The 6,197-nt window shown below is 44.9% G+C and overlaps 1 non-coding gene across 1 annotated transcript; it reads left to right on the plus strand.

Annotated features, from left to right (window-relative positions):
• The first annotated feature begins 5,755 nt into the window (after positions 1-5,755).
• LOC134941615 (5S ribosomal RNA) lies at positions 5,756-5,874 on the plus strand. The gene has a single exon (XR_010181418.1). It is a non-coding gene; the product is annotated as a 5S ribosomal RNA (ribosomal RNA).
• The last annotated feature ends 323 nt before the right edge of the window (positions 5,875-6,197 follow it).

A 6,197-nucleotide genomic window follows, 5' to 3' on the forward strand; every position in this document is an offset into this window, starting at 1 on the left:
GGGGATCCCCTTGGGGATGATACGGAGTTGTTCTAGACTTCCGAATGCCACAGCAATCACATAATTCCCGAATGAGCCTACTCTCAAAGTCTCTCCCCTGATCCGTGTGGATTCTTGATGATAATCCATAATGGATGAAAAACTTATCCCATAGAGTTCGAGCTACTGTTACAGCTTGTTGATTAGTAGTCACGTAAGCCTGGGCATATCTTGTGAAGTGATCGGTCACCACTAGTATATTACTTTCCTTTCCTCCAGGATCTTCCAAAGACAGATAATCAAGACATACGAGGTCCATCGGCCCATTGCTAACGATGTTAACCAATGGTGCAGCTCTTTCAGGCAATTTTTTCCGAACAATACACCTTCCACAAGTCTTGCAGTACACTTCTATATCCCTATTCATGTAAGGCCAATAGAACCTCTCAGCAATTAGCCCCTGGGTCTTATCATACCCTAAGTGTCCATGACAATCATGAAGAGATTTCAATACAGTAGCAATGTATTTGCTAGGAAGCACCAATTGCATTCTATAGGTACCATCCAGTTTTCGAGTTTTCCGGAACAATATTCCTTGCTGAATAGTCAACTTTCTTTTCTGTCGGACTAACATCCTTGCGTTGGGAGTCATGGGTACATCCAAGAGGTTATTCAACCTCCGCTCTACCATCTGCAGGACAGGATATATATCCTTATCAGCACGCTGATCTTGACTCATATGTTCAGGAGTCACTACATCTAAACCATCCATATCGGCATAATCTAGCCAACAGTATAAGGGAGGTAGGGCATCCACTGAAGCACCCATTGAAACCACTGCCGGGATAGGAATGTCCCTCAATTCTCTAATTTGAAAACATAATCCCTTCACAGTAGCGGCAGGAACTTCGATCCATTCTTCAGATAATTGCTGTACAGGATCTTCTTGTCGTGGCATTCTAGATAAGGCATCCGCATCGATGTTGTTAATTCCAGGTTTATACTTTATGGTGAACTCGTAATTGGACAGGGTCGCTAACCACCTGTGTCCAGTGGCATCAAGTTTGGCCGTCGTCTGTACATACGTCAATGGATTATTATCCGTGAGTACAGTAAATGGCACCCCATACAAATAATCGTGGAACTTGTCAGATACTGCCCATTTCAGAGCGAGGAACTCTAATTTATGCACTGGATAATTTCGTTCACTAGTAGACAGTCCTCGACTAACATAGGAGATGGGTTTGAGGAATTAATATTGTTTAAAATATATGTACTATTGTGAGTCTTATATATATATATATAAATATTGTGCGGGGGGTAGAAATGGGGAATGTAACTGCCTGTACTGGGAGTACTCTCGAGGCAAGAGTACAGCACCGCGTGGAGAAAGGTCTAGAAGAAGGGAGAGCACGAGGAGAGACAGCGGTTACAGCCTTTTTGCAGATGATACAAAGATATGCAACAGGGTAGACACACCGGGAGGGGTCAAACAAATGATTGATGACCTAGGTAGGCTTGAGAAATGGTCAAGAACGTGGCAACTACAGTTTAATGCTAAAAAATGCAAAATCATGCACTTGGGTCTCAAAAACCCAAAGGCTAAGTATAGTATCAAGGGTACTATAATGGAAACTACTGAGGAGGAAAGAGATTTAGGAGTCACTATTTCAAGTGACTTGAAGGCAGGAAAACAATGCAACAAAGCAATGAGAAAGGCAAGTCAGATGCTTGGTTGCATAGGGAGAGGAATCAGTAGCAGGAAAAAAGAAGTGATAATGCCACTGTATAGGTCATTGGTAAGGCCCCATCTGGAATACTGTGTCCAGTTCTGGAGACCCTATCTCCAGAAGGATATAAATACATTAGAGAGTGTACAAAGAAGGGCAACTAAAATGGTGCATGGCCTACATCACAAAACTTACCCGGAAAGGCTAAAAGATCTTAACATGTATAGTTTGGAGGAGAGAAGGGAAAGGGGAGACATGATAGAAACTTTCAAATATATAAAGGGTCTTAACAAAGTTCAGGAGGGAAACATTCTTCAAAGGAAAAGAAGTATTAGAACTCGAGGGCATACATTGAGACTGGAGGGGGGGAGGTTCAGGGGAAATTTAAGGAAAAATTACTTCACAGAAAGGGTAGTGGATAAGTGGAATAGCCTCTCATCAGAGGTGGTAGAGGCTAAGACTGTAGGGCAATTTAAACATGCTTGGGACAGGCATATGAATATCCTTACAAAGAATCAAGGTTAAAAAAGGGTTGAGATTGCCTAAAGGATAAAATAAAAAAGGGGCAGACTAGATGGGCCAAGTGGTTCTTATCTGCCGTCAAATTCTATGTTTCTATGTTTCTATGTTACAGTTGTGACGCAGCTGAGAGACGAGGAGAGAGAGAGAGGAGAGAGGACGGAGGTGCTGCTGGGGCCGCGGAAGGAACTGAGAGAGAACTCCGCTGATCGGAGTAACAATACACTGCCTGCCCGCTAGTGTCAAATGAGAAGCGGGATTACCGGAGAGGAGAGACGGGGGAGTGGCTGTGCAACCCGGAGAGCGTCTGCAGTGACAGCGTCGGCGAGGTGAAAGGAGCTGATGCTCTTACCTCGAATCACCCGGTTAATGAGGAGACTGCTATATCCTCTCCTGATCGATTGAGACGGACACTGATTTATCTTTGGAGGTAGGAGCTGACCGAAATAACAAGTAGGAAGTGAATAAATACTAGTCAGGCAAGCCTAGTATCCCTTAAACTCTGGTGTTGGGGAGTGATCCAAATGCAGAGGAAGATCTGCCTACCTTACCCAGGGGAGTGGCTAGTGTAATGTCAGCCAGCTGCCGAGGAGGAGAGGGGAAGGGATAATTTGAAAGAGGATTGCTACATTGAACTATTACTGCTGGATGCTAAATCCCTATACACTTACAGCCCCATTATACAGCGTACTATTGCCCTATACGCCCGGTAACGTTTAAGCTGGGGTCTGTTAGGGACCAAGATAACTATATAGTGTAGCTGGATGAGCTAATTACCAGTCGTATCCCAAGTATATACGTTCCATGGGTGACATGTTGGATTAAATTAGTTCACAATGGGATTAATATTCCGAATGGCATCCCAATGAGAACAGTGATCATCCTCAAGGCTAACACTTCATGGATACCGTGGAAAAGCATAGTTACCCATGCTGATATGCTGAAATTGAGACTCAGTACCGACGTTCCTTATTCAAGGTATACTCAATTATACTTATTAGTATAATATCCACTACAACCCCTTCGAGAACAGAGTAGTATAAGGAAGAGATATATGTCCGAATTTGTCTTCTCAGTCAGCACATGGAGCCCAGTGATTATTTACATATGAATTCCTCGGTGACACAATAATATATCATCCTATATGATACCCCCTTTGCTCTGAACATCCCTAAGTCTGTAATTGAAATTACAAAACAAGTAAGTGATCAGCGGAAATAAGGGCAGGAAGAAAGGTTGACTATCTGACTACTATTAATTATCTTACCCACCTCCGAGGTATACGGAATTACTACTCAGTATTATATTAGAGAAGACCTTAGTTTCCACCGATTGACTCTCACTATCTTTAATATGAACAGAATATAAAGGGCCCCAACGAGTGCACTATAAACAATTACATTACCCGGGTAAATATATAATCATAATAGGAGGAGACGAGAGAGGTTTTGTTTTTGTATTGCATGCAAGGGTATTTATTGTATATGTTCCTGTAGTTATAATGGTATAACTTATTTATTGCTATTTAATTTGCTGCACAATATATGTGAAATGTAAAAGAACTTGATATTTAATGCATAGTGATATATATATATTATTAAAGATATTGTACTTACCAGCTAAACGGGTCCGGATCACTTTTCCTAGAATCCTGAAACGACAAGAAACAAGGTAAACCATCAATATATATATATATATAAAGGTAATTAATAAACTACCAGCATAGTGACCTTGGTATAATTATTTTTCTCCTTCATCCACTAGGGGCCACTGGAGTGTAGTTACAATGGGGAGATAGTAGGTGGTATTGGTAGCTGGCACTTTAAAAATTCTCACACTGTGGCTAGCTCCTCCCCTACTATCTCCCCTCCAAGCCAGTCTTAGTTAAGTGCCCGAGGTAGCTGGTTCACTTGGGTTTAGCTGAAGAATTTTCTTCTTTTTTCTTTATTATTTTATTTTTCTTACACACAGACTGGCAGCTCTGCCACTGCCAGTCTGCACCGTGGGAGCTGCCGGCGGGGTCCCATCGCAGCTGCGTGCGGCTAGGGATGGGCCCCGGCTGAGGGAGACACTGAGCTCTCCTGAGTTGGCGGACACCGCTGCGTGCGGCGCGTGTCGCGGCCACTCCATCCAGCAGAAGATTCCGGCAGCATGGCAGCGGTGAGTATCAAAAATGGTCGGACACCGCTGCGTGCGGCTTGTGTCGGGACCACCCCACCACAGAAGATTCCGGCTGGACGCCGCTGCGTGCGGCGTGTGTCGGGGCCGATCCACCAAGAACACAGTGGTGAGTGAAGTATACTTTATTTGTGGTGGCTATGTATGTTTTTAGAGCAATCTGTTTATTGTTGTACAACCCACTCCAGAAGGGCTCTCTGGGGCTGTAATGTACTTTATTGTATCCTTACCTGTCCTCCTCATGGAGAAACAGACAGGATGATTGGGGGAGGCTGAGTATGTGTTTATACAACCCTGACTGAAAAACGGGTGTGTGTCATTCTGATAACCCTCTGCTCCCCCAGCTCCCCGCACCCCCCGCACCCACTCAGCGCGACTCACAGAGCCGGCACAGGGATCCCGCTCGAGCGCAAAGCAATGTTTAAATTTGGCGCCTTGTACGGAGGGGGCGGAGCTAAGTCCCGCTCTGTAGAGCGAGCTCAGCGCTCCCTGCTCCCAGGCGGCGACTCGCGCTCTGTTCAGCGCAACACTCCCCGGCGGCGGCTAGCAGATACAGGGCTCTACTAGCGCTGTATAGCGGGCTCAGCGCTCAGCGCTCCCCGGCGGTGACTCGCAGGCCCAGCGGAGGGTACAGCTCGCTTCCCGCTTAGTTTTGCAATAAGGCACCATAGCCGGGGGGCGGAGCTAACTCCTGCTCTGTACAGCGGGCTCAGCATTCTCCGCTCCCCGGCCACTGTTATAGTGTAATAGGCATTTATGTGAGTTTAATGCACATGGTGCTGAGGAGAATGTGATATAGTCAGAGTGGCTCAGCACTAATCCAGTTATCCACTATATAGATTTTATCGCATAGCCCAGAGGAGTTTCACTCTGGCGGCCATTTCCTCCCTGCACAGACCTGGCTTCATATTTGCAGTGTCTCCTATAGCCCAGTGGGCTAATCTTGCATACTCAGAGACAAATACAAATAAAGTCCCAGGTATATTAACAGTTAACCCGCTTTACTCAGCGGGCTCCCAGGTCTCCCCGTCGCTAGGCAACAGCTCTGGGATTTGTAACTTTTCGATACTTCAGGCTGCTGAAATATAGATACATTCCTCCTGCAGTAGAGTCCTCTACCCAGCATTTTCCTACTTGCAAATCAGGGAACCTGCTCTATTACAGTAGCTGGGACTCAGCTCAATAATAATTAAAAGGATCTACTGTGCAGTATTTATTTACCTACGGTGTGTGTGTATATATACATATATAGTTATGTTTGTGCATGTATATATATAGATATATATATTTAAGTGCGTGTAGGTATGTATATAGATAAATCCATAAAATACCAGATATAGGGGATAAAAGCCTACGGCCACACCACCCTGAACACGCCCGATCTCGTCTGATCTCGGAAACTAAGCAGGGTCAGGCCCGGTTAGTACTTGGATGGGAGACCGCCTGGGAATACCAGGTGCTGTAGGCTACTTCCGCAATGTTTTCTAATAACAACATCTTGCACATAACATTTTCCCCCATCTTTCTCACAGGCTGGTCACCATTTTGAAAAGCCAGCGGAACCTCAGAGAAACATCTGGTGCACCTTAATTAGCGGTACACTAAATACAGGGCGGGGTGTTGCCTTCCCTTTATTATTCCTTGTTGTCACTAGTTACTAATGCTATTTGTAATTGTGGAATGCGTGTAAGGCATCAGACAAATAGCGCTGCGGCTCAGTACGCTAGTAGCGGGTATCTGAACAGGGGTTTGAATCCAAACAAAACTTTAAGGAGAACTCCTATAGCCTAG

Source organism: Pseudophryne corroboree, chromosome 1 (assembly GCF_028390025.1).
Source record: "Pseudophryne corroboree isolate aPseCor3 chromosome 1, aPseCor3.hap2, whole genome shotgun sequence".
NCBI lineage: Eukaryota > Metazoa > Chordata > Amphibia > Anura > Myobatrachidae > Pseudophryne > Pseudophryne corroboree.